The sequence below is a fragment of the Dysidea avara genome, chromosome 12 (assembly GCF_963678975.1).
Source record: "Dysidea avara chromosome 12, odDysAvar1.4, whole genome shotgun sequence".
Classification (NCBI taxonomy): domain Eukaryota; kingdom Metazoa; phylum Porifera; class Demospongiae; order Dictyoceratida; family Dysideidae; genus Dysidea; species Dysidea avara.
Genome location: NC_089283.1, coordinates 10,754,923 through 10,768,595, shown reverse-complemented (window position 1 = coordinate 10,768,595; position 13,673 = coordinate 10,754,923). Strand labels below are relative to the sequence as shown.

The 13,673-nt window shown below is 42.0% G+C and overlaps 1 protein-coding gene across 3 annotated transcripts in view; it reads right to left on the bottom strand.

Annotated features, from left to right (window-relative positions):
- LOC136240290 (DNA-directed RNA polymerase II subunit RPB1-like) overlaps positions 1-13,673 on the bottom strand; it is a 30,493-nt gene extending 16,820 nt beyond the window's left edge. Inside the window, exon 1 of one of the 3 annotated variants that reach the window (XM_066031233.1) lies at positions 13,526-13,673. The gene's annotated coding sequence lies outside the window, so the exon portion shown is untranslated. Of the gene's footprint in view, positions 1-3,351; positions 3,598-13,525 lie in introns of those variants that run through there. The other 2 variants (XM_066031234.1, XM_066031235.1) reach the window with 2 other exon arrangements.

The window sequence follows — 13,673 nt, the reverse complement described above, 5'->3', positions numbered from 1 at the left end:
GAATTATCAAATTTGGAAGAGACCTATTTCACAATATGGTCACATAATGGGAATTCAAAGGTAGCATATTGCTAATTTGCTTAGGCTGACCATGGTCATGAAATTATAACTGTTGGCTTTCTACCCAAAACAAGTTAGCCATTGATAGAACAAGATTGTTATTTACGTTGAAGTAAAGTAACACTTAGTTCTAACTACATAACTTTACTACTCAAAATTTAGATTTAAATCACACAGTTATACTTTAGACCACATGTAATTATTTTTGAAGGCCTTGGTTTGATAATTTATATGGACTATCAATATGATTGGCAAGAATCAGTCAAATCATTGTACTGGCTACTTCACCAACAAAAGAAGAACTACCACGTCCATCTCTTTTCCACCCAATAATCAAACATGTAAGGGTAACGATGAGATCAAAAAATGAAATCAATTGTCAATTAGCCAGCCATTGGAGACGTGTGCATACACATTGAGTTCAGTTACACATTTTGAGATAAGGTGAACATCATTGTAACGACCATTAATGATTGACCGGACATTGAGGTTGTGCTGCACATCTACCAATTAGTTGATACTAATGGCCCACACTACTTTTATAGATTTAAAAAAAACATTCTTGCCCATATATTAATTTGCAATATCTGATTGAATCTACCAAATCCGACTAGTTAGCACAACCTGCAATTCTGGTATACTACCCCGCAACTTGATTGCTACATCTATACATAATTTCCCTTGCTCCACTTTAGCAATACATTCAGCTGCCTTTGTACAAGGCTGTCAAACGTAAGATGTTTTCAAGCAGCCTGGCTGATTTTAAGGTATAGATGGACATAGCTTTATCATTATTCAACACTTTAATTTGATACCTGAGAATTTCACAAGCATGTACATATGTACGTACGTACGTATGGGAGCTAACAAATCTAGTCACATATATTAATTACTACATTGACGTTAAGAATATTCTACGAGTCAGTGATTATTATGTACAACATTATATAGTTATGTAGTATACTCTTTAGCAGTTTTTTAAAACGATGTGATAGTATTTACTTCCTAGTACACTATTTTGCAGACCTCATACACACACTCCAAGTTTGTCTCATGTATGCATATATAGTAATGCGTAAGTATTGTACTGGCTTCTTGTGTATATGCGACTGGCCCTTCATGGTTTTCCAGCTCACTAAACATCATTTCCAAGAAAGCCATGGCTATAGAAGTACCAAAGCTGCAGAAACCAGACTCTCCAGTTCCATAAAACAAAGAGCAGAAGTGGTGGTCTATTTAGCCAACAATTCAAAAGATGAGTTTGATTTGGTGATTGTGGAAGCCAAATCAGTACATGAACACGACGAGTACATACACACATAGTGATACCTTATAAAATCGTAATAAAATACTCACGTTGAGTAACAAACATAGTTAAGGTGTACTTGAAAACCTCATTGAGACCACCTCATTATAGTGACGATGTCAAGTATGTCCCAAACATAGCTAATTAATAAGACCACCTCATTATAGTGTCAAGTACATCCCAAACATGATCTTAGGTGTACTGCATGACCTCATTAATAAGACCACCTCATTACAATGACCATGACAAGTACATCCCAAACATGATCTAAAGTGTACTACATGACCTCATTAATAAGACTACCTCATTACAGTGACCATGTTGAGTAGCTAGGTCTCAAACATAGCTAAGGTATACTCGACAAGCTCATTAATAAGATTATCTCATTTAAAGTGACCAACTCAAGTAGGTCCCACACATAGCTCATGTGTATTTTAAGACCTTGTTGAAAGATCACCTCATGATATAACGTCCATGTTAATTAGGTCCTCAGCCTTAGCTAAAGTATAATTATATACTTCATGCACAATACAAGTACCATTTTTATGTAGTTAAACACCACCACACCTTTAACTGTGGCCAAATTTGAGCAGTGTCATAATAAAAAACAAACATTGTTTTATACTGAGCAGTGGTCAAATTTGAATAGTTGTTGCATCAATTTTGTGAACAGGTGTAATAAATGCTAACACAAGTACAGTGAAACCTCTATATAATCTGACGCTCAAAAGATTGTATATTTTATTAAGGCTAAATCTGAACTAAAACTATAATCAAGGTTGCTTGACTATCAAGGTATAGTGTTAAATGATTCGGGGATGTGTCCATAGTGGTCGGAACCAGCTGCCACTGAATTACCACAGTATTGCCACATAATAATTTTTTTAATACCAACTGCTACATATTCACCACTAACTCATGCAAGTATATAGCTAAGGCCACTTCAAATAAATTCTCTGATTTCTGTCCGCATATTTACATGCGGGTGATTGGCAGCTTTTCAAGCCACTATTTGCCTAGCACAACCATAAAGCTACATAAAAGCATGCTTAAGCTTGTTCCTTCCTTTTAAGTTGCAAAAATAGCACAAACGTGAAGTTTGTGCTGACTTGATAGCGATGCTGACACTGTTTCAAAATGGCTTTTACTGAGTCTGTCAGTATGCAAGAATAACTGGAAAATAATGGAAGAATACGGAATAATGGAATAGTTAGAGCTGACAGTAACTAGATGTGGGCAGTGGATGGGAAACAGAAAATTTATTTGGAGTGGCCTAAGGCCCCACACATTTTCCCCTAAATCCTCTGGACCTAACCTTGTTTCTTGTATTCTAAACCTGGGTACATCCTTGATGATCAGGCAGTACAGTGTTAGCCTATACTGGATAACAAATGTGTCCAATAAAAAAAGGTTTCACTGTAGTGGAGTTCCACAGATGTTATAGCAAAAAAAAAAAAACTCTACAGTACACAAGTAAAAATATTTTGAGTAGCTACATATTGTAAAATTAGTGACATGCATGCATCACTGTAAAGATAACCATAAACATCTAGATACCGATTACCCAGAGTCTACCACTACAGCTCTCAATAGTCACATACTACACATTTAGTTCCCAACTGTCTTTATTATGCACCTATCAATGTATTGCCCCACTACCCCCCCCTCGGGCATATATGGGGCTATAGTGGGGATTTGACACAGCCGAATGTCAAATGCCCCATAGTAGGGCAAACCTATCGTGTCAAATCCCCACCGTTGGCCCCAGTTGCAACGCGGGATTAACTCGGGATTTGACATAGCGAAGGAAGTTACAACAAAAAATATTTGGGCACTTACTGAACGATCGTCAAATGCCCCATAGTGGGGCAGCAGTTTCGTGTCAATTCCCCCTGTAAAGCCCCACTTACGCCCGAGGGGGGGGGGGGGGGGGGGGGTGGTGGGGCAATACATTGATAGGTGCATTACTTGTGACACCTTCTTACAAGTGTCCTTCTATCCTTTCATGCCTTCACCTTGGCCTTCACTCGGAAGTTTTCAGCCATCGAGTCGAGTCACGCCAGTGTTGTGAGATGACAGGCGGACGGCAGGGAAGAAATATCCATTCAGGTAGGTCTCGTCCTTTGTTCAAAACGTCTTTGAAGACGACCAACACACTTAATACACAAGGGCTAATAGTTTCAGTGTGACCTTTTCCTTATCCGCAAACGATCCGTAAAACAAAGAAAAACGGTAAGTTCACAAAACATGAAAAATTTTCTAAGTCAGAAGTGCGTCCAAAAAAAAAATCCGCCCGGGGAGGGTGGGGGAATACAGGGGAGTTGACAAATCGTGGTGTCAAATTCCCCACTACTGGGGCAAAATCGGCTGTCAAATCCCCACCATGTCCCCACCCCTATAGTAGGGGATTTGACGACACCTCAAGGATGACTAAGCGCATATTTCATGCATGCCACTATAGTAATAAGCCTGCCCTGTAGCTAGTAAAATTAGCTATAGCAAGCGCGATTTTATAGTTTAGAAATGCAACTACCGAAAATCAGTCCGTCCCGGGACAACTGTCAATTGCCCCAGTGGTGGGGACAAGAAGCAATGTCAAATCCCCACCTGGGGGTGGGGCATGAAATTGACAAGTGCATTAGAAAGGCTGGATGAGAAACTAATAATCACCGAATAGGGGCCTTACACAAATATTACGTGGCTTCACAGAGCGCACAGCCTCTTTAAGGCCCCTATTTGGTGATTATTAGTTTCTCATCCACCGCCCGCATCCTTCTTAAGCTACAGGAAATTGCATTGTCTTTGCAACTACCGGCCATGCGCGGTTTGAGCATGCGCGTGTTTTGAATAATAAAATGCGTGCAATACAGGGTTTTGGTATTTGCTAACTATTGATGATCCTACCATTCCTGGTATACTTGCCGTAAAAGTGTGTATAATTCCGGTTATGCAATGATTTAACTGACGCGGAATTGAACGGCTTCGATACCTGCGTACTGTTATACCCGGTATTGCGCGTTTTATTATTCAAAACACGCGCATGCTCAAACCGCGCATGGCCGGTTGTTGCAAAGACAATGCAATTTTCTGTACTGCGGTTTTCCATGTCCTTGCAATGCAAAGCGTCATGCGCTAATATTGTGTCAGTATGCGCAGTTCTTTGTATACACCTGTAATGTTCTGTGGCTGTCGAGTTGTATGCGTAGGCATGCCTAAAGTCCTGTGAGTCAGTAGTCGTCACTGAAAATCCGCTGTTGAACAACTGCGCACCACATGCTTGTATAGCGCATGACGCTTTGCATTGCAAGAACTTGGAAAACCGCAGTACCGCATGGTAAGCCATTATTTACTCTGCGCATGCTCAGAAGAACACGTGATACCAAACTGTTATAATTTTTGTTGATGAACGCTACAATGCGCTATATATCACCAGGAGAACTGTTGTTTTCCTTAGCAAATTGCTGCAGTGCCAGTTGCAATCGTGCTCTATCGACTTCATCAAAGCAGACTTTCAGTTGACTGTCGAAAAACAGTTGGCGATCACGAAAAGTAGGTGAAGGAAATGTTTGTAGTAAGAAAGAAAGACAATTTGGACAAGGTCTATACATCAGTGTGTTAATATTATAAAATAATGGCATAATGGTAATACCCTCCCCCCGCATCATAATAATTAGAAAGGCTGGATGAGAAAGGCCATTTATTGTTAATTTTATGTTTCAGATCAGGAAATTTGCTGTATGGCAAGGCGGGAGGGAGGTTCATTATTCATTATTCATTATTTATACCATGTATTTTAAAAGACAATAATTGTGTCATACATAAAACATATAAAATTGTACAATGTACATTCATAGACCTATATTAATGAAAGTTTAGTTCGCTTTAATACAGGGTCTTTCGACTTCTTACTAGAGGTGCAGATGGGATATGAGTTTCCTACGGTGTGCAAGTTGTTGGTACAACTACAGTAGTAGCAGACTTGATCATTACATCCTGATGAGTAGTACAATTTCTCCATAGGGTCATAGCATCTTAAATCTCGTACATGTACATTTGAAAGTTTACCAGTCAAGTGAAGGTCTGCTAACAAGGCACCACAAGTGTAAGACAATCCAGTTCTGAACTGTTTTTCCACTTGCATCCTTTGGCTGCAAGGAATGAAAGAACGTCGTTTCTAAGTTTTTCTTTTCCATTTCGAGGATTGGGGTTAACATCTGGTAACTGTTTACTGCAGAGTTCGGCTTGTGCTGCCATCATGATTTGAAACGCATTTCTGCACTGACCATTCGACTGAATCACCGTTGACGTCACTGTTGTCACACCAGATTCACTAGCAGATCGATCGCGCATGTAGTACTTGATAAATTGGCCAAAGGTAGGAGTAACCTCAGTAATTTGTAGATCAGGATCCACCAAATCTAACAGGTCCTTTCTTTTACCAATAAAAACTTCTGCAATGCTTCCTACTGTTCCATCATGTCGTGGCGCCATTTCGTCTTGGAAATAACTTCAGTGAAAAAGGAACGAAAAGTAGCAGAAGGAGGATGAATTTTGGCAATTTGCCAAGGCAACAAAGTACTGTTTGTCGACTTGCAGAACACAATAACATTTACGATATTCGAAGCCATGCATACTAGCTAACTGAATAACTCGCACGAAAGCATTACAAAAAGTTTTAAATACAAAAAATAATGGAAAATTAGACATGACATCACAATAATGACTAAATTTAGGCGGTGCAGCAAAGCAATGCGGGAGGGGGATCTGAAACATAAAATTAACAATAAGTGGCCAAACTAATAATCGCCGAATAGGGGCCTAATAACTGCAAGGTGTGTATACTAGGCCGTTTACCAAGCTACTGTTGCTTCATTTTTTCCTCGTTCGAAATGTCTGCTACTTCTGGAGTAACTGTCACGGTTATAAACCCTTCAGTCACTTCAATGGCTGGTGGTGGAAGCAGTGGAAGTGGAGGAAGCTCCAGCAGCTCGTTAGCTACCGCTACTTGGAGACGAATGCTAAACTGGACCGTATCGCCCACATGGTGACCGCATCCCAGGCAACGACTCAGCAGTCTATTGAGGCCATAAGGGTTGAGTTTCGGAAGGAACAGGAAGAAACTGCAGAGAGAGCAGCCAAGAAAGCTCGTCTTTCAGCAGAAGTAACTTTCAGAAAGAAAGGCAATGAGAGGCAGTTCCGCTTCAACGAGTCACTCCAGGAACACCTTCGTGTAGCTCATGTGAGGCTTGAGGAGGTTACGAGTTCTCCCCCTGTGTCGTCCGAGCTCCGGAAAGTACAACTTGCAATAGAGGAAGGTATGCGTTTGTTGAAATTCCGCCAAAAGGCTATCAGGTTGGCGGACCGCTCAGAGTTCGGTTGGTCTCTTGTCACTGAGTATGACGCAGACGAGTTGGCTGATGATAGTGACGACGAGAAGAAGATAGAAAAGGCCGAGAAGGCTGCGGAAAGGAAAGCAGCAAAAGCCAAGAAGAAGCGCGGCTGCGCGGAACGACCGCGCAGCAGTCTACCGGTTTTGGGCGTGAGGCCCCTTTGAATCAGTAGGATACCGGAAGTGGTTCCGGTACAGGCCACACCTGTTGTTCTTCCTGGTCGTCAAGCGCGCCCAGTTTCAGGCGCCTGTTTCTATGGCGGGAGTTTGGCCATCTGGAGAAATTGTCCCAAGGCACCAGGAGGAGCAGCTGCAGCATCTAAACAGTATCCTTTTGAATGTGAAATACACAGTGACTGTGATTTGTATGACTTACTGCCAGATGGCAACCCTGATTTTGAAGGGCAAGGCCCTGATGCTGGACTCAATGGTCCTATTTGGGAGTTAGATGTTGATGAACTTCATAGTATACAGGTCCATGCAAGGAGGCCTCAGGAAACATATAAGGTTTTGGATAGATGTTTTGAATGCCCCTCATAGGGTAGTGGATGCAATTCAGTTTGGCTATATGTCATGTTCTTCACCAACACCATATTTTGATTGTAACCATTTGGCTAGTTGTGACTTTGTTTCCCTGGCAATCCAGGAATTGCTAGTCAATAACTGTATTGCTAAGGTTGACTTTCAACCTTTTATATGTAGTCCTTTGTCAGTTGTTGATGGACCCAGTAGGAAATGTCTGGTGATTAATCTCAGACACCTCAACCAGTTCCTGTGGAAGCAGAGGTTTAAATATGAAGACCTTAGGACAGCTCTGATGTTATTTGAAAAAGGTGATAAGGCATTTACGTTTGACCTGAAGTTTGGTTATCACCATGTTGACATCCACAAAACCTGTTGGAAGTATTTAGGCTTTATGTGGCCTGTGAATAAAGTCCAGACTTATTTTGTGTTTAAGGTCCTTCCATTTGGCTTATCTTCAGCGTGCTACTTGTTTACTAAGCTTCTTAGGCCATTAGTTAAGTATTGGAGGGGACATGGTTATAAGATAGTGGTGTATTTAGATGATGGTATTTGCTCTGTAGAAGCTGAAAGGGCCGAAGCTGCCAATAGATTTGTTCAGGAGTCCCTGGCTAATGCTGGCTTTGTGGCTCACCCTACGAAATCCCAGTGGGTTCCTTCCTACCAGGTGTCTTGGTTAGGGTTTGATATCAATCTAGAAACAGGCCAGATTATTGTCCCCACAGATAAGGTGCATGCTTTTAGAAGTTTAGTGTCTTCTGCAATTAATACAGTAGTGCTTCCTGCCCGTCATATCGCTAGGATCATTGGGAAGATAATTTCTTTGTCCCTTGCAGTGGGCCCAGTTAGTCGACTCATGACTCGTAGTTTGTATGCAGTGATTAATGAGTGTTATACCTGGAGTGACATGTTGTCACTGAGTCCAGAGGCTCTCTGTGAGTTACAATTTTGGGAAGCAAATCTTCAGGAGTATGACTCTCAGCCTTTATGGTGCCAGCCAGGTGCTGTAAGAATTGTGTATTCTGATGCTAGCGATACAGGATTTGGTGGGTATATTGTTGAACATGGTCAGTATGTGGTGCACGGCCATTGGGATGCTGTAGAGGCCCAACAGAGCTCTACATGGCGTGAGCTTAAAGGTGTCAGGCTGGTTCTTCAATCATTGATATCAAAACTTCAAAATTGTAAAGTTAAGTGGCTTACTGATAACCAAAATGTTTCCCAGATTCTTCTGGTGGGTAGTAAAAACCCGGCCCTTCAACAGGAAACCCTAGGTTATGTTCCTTGTGTGTACAATATAGTGTGTCTGTTGAGCCTGAGTGGATACCTCGTACTGAGAACCAGATAGCTGATTTTATCAGTCACATACAAGACTTTGATGATTGGCAATTACACCCAAGTGTGTTTTGCTGGTTGAACAGTAGATGGGGCCTGTGTACAGTTGATCGCTTTGCAAGCTTTTATAATACTCAACTACCTAGGTTTAATAGCCGTTTCTGTAACCCAAGGTCTGAGGCAGTAGATTGTTTCACATGTGATTGGACTGGTGAAATGAATTGGTGGTGTCTCCCAGTCTACCTTATTCCACGTTTGCTAAGGCATGCTCAGAACTGTAAGTGCAGGGGTATCATTGTTCTACCTCATTGGTCATCCGCCCCATTTTGGCCTCTAATTTGTCCTGATGGTTGTCATCTTGCTTCTTTCGTCAGGGATTGGTGTGACCTGCCCCTGTTTGACCATTTGTTTTTGCCCGGTAGGTGTACCTCAGGGTTCTTTTCTGGTTCAAGGTCAACCACTTGTGTTCTTGGCTTGTTATTTGATTTTAACATGCCTGTTGGTGGCCTTCTGTTGTTCTCTTAAAACCATGCGTCATATTCATTGAATAGCTAATAAAAAATATTTAAATTAAAAAAAAAAAAAAAATATTTTTAAACAAAATTCCTTACACAAGTTATATATGATTAGAATGTTCTCTGTTCAATAAGCCAATCCCAGGCAGGTAGTATACATAGAATTAGTGTAATGAGACCCTTCTGCTACACCAACAGTTAGTATATCTACACATGTTTATAGGTAAGGGCTGTGTGCCAACCACTGTCGGTCAGTGTGCTGAGATGCTTTTGTGTTAAGCATTGGTTTGTGTTGTTCCAGCCACTGTTGGTCAGTGTGCTGAGATGCTTCTGTGTTAAGCATTGGTTTGTGTTGAGCCAGCCACTGTCGGTCAGTGTGCTGAGATGCTTCTGTGGTAAGCATTGGTCTATGTTGTGTGTTCAGCCAGTCACTGTCGGTCAGTGTGCTGAGATGCTTCTGTGTTAAGCATTGGTTTGTGTTGTGCCAGCCACTGTTGGTCAGTGTGCTGAGATGCTTCTGTGTTAAGCATTGGTTTGTGTTGTGCCAGCCACTGTCGGTCAGTGTGCTGAGATGCTTCTGTGGCAAGCATTGGACTATGTTGTGTGTTGAGCCAGTCACTGTCGGTCAGTGTGCTGAGATGCTTCTGTGTTAAGCATTGGTTTGTGTTGAGCCAGCCACTGTTGGTCAGTGTGCTGAGATGCTTCTGTGGCAAGCATTGGTCTATGTTGTGTGTTGAGCCAGCTACTGTCAGTCAGTGTGCTGAGATGCTTCTATTGGTGTGTATTGTGTCAGCCACTGTAGGTCAGTGTGCTGAGATGCTTCCATGCTAAACAGTTGTCTGCCTGTTATTGTGATGGGCTTTTTGAATATTTATTGCACTAAAATCATGTGTATTTTGCAGTGGTACAAGGCCAGATAGTATGGCAAGAGTTATTGTGCATGGAAGATCCCCATCTTAAGTGCTTGGCCAAGAGCTTGTTTACTACAGTTCTCAACAGTAAGGTTCCTTCTACAACTAAGAAGTACATGTATGCTTTCAACCACTGGAGGAAATGGGCCCAGTCCCTTAGCAATATCAACATGCTTGCAGTAAAGCCAGTTCACCTGGCATTGTATATTCAACACTTGGGAGATTCTAAGCAGTCCCGAGCAGCTGTGAAGGAAGCTACATATGCTATTGCCTGGATTCATCAAATGGCAGGGTTGCTGTCACCTTCCAGCAATCCGTTGGTATATAGAGTGTTGTCTATGTCCGGGTGTATGTGGCTTGCAGTGCTAAAGTTACTTGCCCAGTTGCAGTGCTTAAGCGATATATGGACATGGGTGGTTTGTCAAACTCTTCTGGAATATTGTTCTGTTCGCTGGAAAAAGAGGGTGAACAGCTGCATCCATCTGGCCAATTGTCACACACTCGTATACGAGAACTGTTGTTGGACAGGTTGGAATCTCTTGGGTTCTCTAAGTCAGATTTTTCAGTCTTAGGTCAGGAGGTGCTATTGCTGCAGCTCAAGCTAGAATACCAGACAGATTATTCAAGAGGCATGGTCGTTGGTCCTCAGTTAGCACTCAGGATGGCTATGTTAAAGACTTAGTTGCTTCTCTCTTAGAAGTTACACAAAGATTAGGCACCTGAGCCTTATATATACTGAGTCCCGCTCTTTGTACCTCTAGAGTGTGTCTATATACATAGTAAGTGCTGGTGCTTGGTGCACGGCCAGGCCAACCCAAGTGTCTGTGTGTGTCGTGGCATGCAATAGAGTTTAGCGGGGAGTGGTATTTTCTGTCGGTTATGCAATATTAGACAGAAAATACGCTCTCCACGGTACGTTATTGCGCATGCGTGGCGGGATAATTGGGGGTATTTAAATGAATGATTGGTTGCTAGGGCAATTCTAGGCCGTTTACCAAGCTACTGTTGCTTCATTTTTATTGAGGGGATGTTAGTGTGTAATGGATGTGATGTGTGGTGTTGACTTCAGTTAATTTTTTATTTATTTTTTCCTTTACAGACATTAGCTAGATGATGAGCCTACTCAGTTGGTCTAGACTCTGGACTATTATATATGTATTCATCCATGTGCTTAATCTTGCTTGTGGTTATTGTTATTGCAGTTTGTGTTCGAGAGTGATGCACATGTGGTGCTACAGCTGCATGCATCATGTATGGTTTTTTCCTCCAGCTGTTCTTTTTTGTCCATGTGGTTTTTGTTCAGTGGAGGTTTTTTCCCTTGGGGGCAGATTTGGGGTCGGCTGTCTCCAAAATTTAGGCAAAACCAATACTTTATTGTTGTAGACCCTGCTGTAGCATCACACAGGTCTGCAACTCACTGATCACATGGCATTTATTAATGTGTTGGGTAGTGTTTCCAGTATCTATGGTGTTTCATAGTTAGCTATGATGGCGTTTTGTAAATAATTATTTTCAAACAGTCATTAAACTCTTGCTTGGTGCACGGCCAGGCCAACCTAGAGTGTGTCTATATACATAGTAAGTGCTGGTGCTTGGTGCACGGCCAGGCCAACCCAAGTGTCTGTGTGTGTCGTGGCATGCAATAGAGTTTAGCGGGGAGTAATAAAATGCGTGCAATACAGGGTTTTGGTATTTGCTAACTATTGATGATCCTACCATTCCTGGTATACTTGCCGTAAAAGTGTGTATAATTCCGGTTATGCAATGATTTAACTGACGCGGAATTGAACGGCTTCGATACCTGCGTACTGTTATACCCGGTATTGCGCGTTTTATTATTCAAAACACGCGCATGCTCACACCGCGCATGGCCGGTTGTTGCAAAGACAATGCAATTTTCTGTACTGCGGTTTTCCATGTCCTTGCAATGCAAAGCGTCATGCGCTAATATTGTGTCAGTATGCGCAGTTCTTTGTATACACCTGTAATGTTCTGTGGCTGTCGAGTTGTATGCGTAGGCATGCCTAAAGTCCTGTGAGTCAGTAGTCGTCACTGAAAATCCGCTGTTGAACAACTGCGCACCACATGCTTGTATAGCGCATGACGCTTTGCATTGCAAGAACTTGGAAAACCGCAGTACCGCATGGTAAGCCATTATTTACTCTGCGCATGCTCAGAAGAACACGTGATACCAAACTGTTATAATTTTTGTTGATGAACGCTACAATGCGCTATATATCACCAGGAGAACTGTTGTTTTCCTTAGCAAATTGCTGCAGTGCCAGTTGCAATCGTGCTCTATCGACTTCATCAAAGCAGACTTTCAGTTGACTGTCGAAAAACAGTTGGCGATCACGAAAAGTAGGTGAAGGAAATGTTTGTAGTAAGAAAGAAAGACAATTTGGACAAGGTCTATACATCAGTGTGTTAATATTATAAAATAATGGCATAATGGTAATACCCTCCCCCCGCATCATAATAATTAGAAAGGCTGGATGAGAAACTAATAATCGCCGAATAGGGGCCTAATAACTGCAAGGTGTGTATACTAGCTACTGTACATTACGATTTCTACAATAACCGTGACCGGCTCACGTGATCCGCTAGAGTATAATAATCTTGTGTTGCCTGCATGGGCGCTTATAATCTCTAATCGATAAGCCCCTGCGCTGAAATAGCGGTCTGGCCACGCGAGACTAAGGTAGGGGCGGGCGTTTCCGGACAAAGTTTGTACATGTATTAGAAAATTGTTTATTTCTCCTTGAGAGAAGAACAGATTCTAACATGCTTGGTGCCGAATTGTAGCCAATAAACTAGGCTATCAGTGGTATAAATTGTGAGTGGTAAAGTATAGGGTGCTAGGAGAAAGAACGGCCTAAACTTTGCAATTTGAGAAAATGCTAAAAATTTATGTGGCTGGGGTTTCCGGACACCGGTAAAAGTAGGCGTACCTGGCATTGCTGCACTCCACTGAGTGCCGTGGCCCAGCAGAAGATGCGACGTTTGTTCTACTGCCTGGAAATCTGTACCAGCCCTTACCTGAACACACAAACAGCATACTTTAGCAATGTGGCCCAGCGGATCCTTGCTGCAGGCTTCTCCGGGCTGCTGGTTGTGTGATTGCGCATTCAAGTTGACACGACGCAGGTAACGGGCTTGGAATCCAGTTATACTATCTCTAAATCGTATATTCGTTCACTGTATAGTGTGATTGACAATTTGTGGTGCATATGGTCGCTTAGAATTACGAACGATGCCCTCAATCTACTGTAAACACGCGTATAGAAAGTTTTTTAAACAAAATATTCTACATGCGCAAGCAAATCGTGACGAATCTCAGTAATCCTTGAAGCTATCGAGATAAAACTTTGGTATTTTATAGCACACAAGTGGAGTACTTAGGTACTCAAACCATAGCCTGATTGGTTTCCATTCCATCCTTCAGTAGCGGATTATAAACGAAGTGTCCGGAATACCCCTTACTTACCTTAGCCTGGATTCCCAGTGAACTTTCAAAGTTTCAAGTTCCAGTACACTGCTTGCTGTCCACATACACTCAATCGTTGTCTAAAAGGAATCAGTCAACCGCCATTGAGAGCTCCGACTGCCAAACTAAAGTTTGAATGAGATCACGT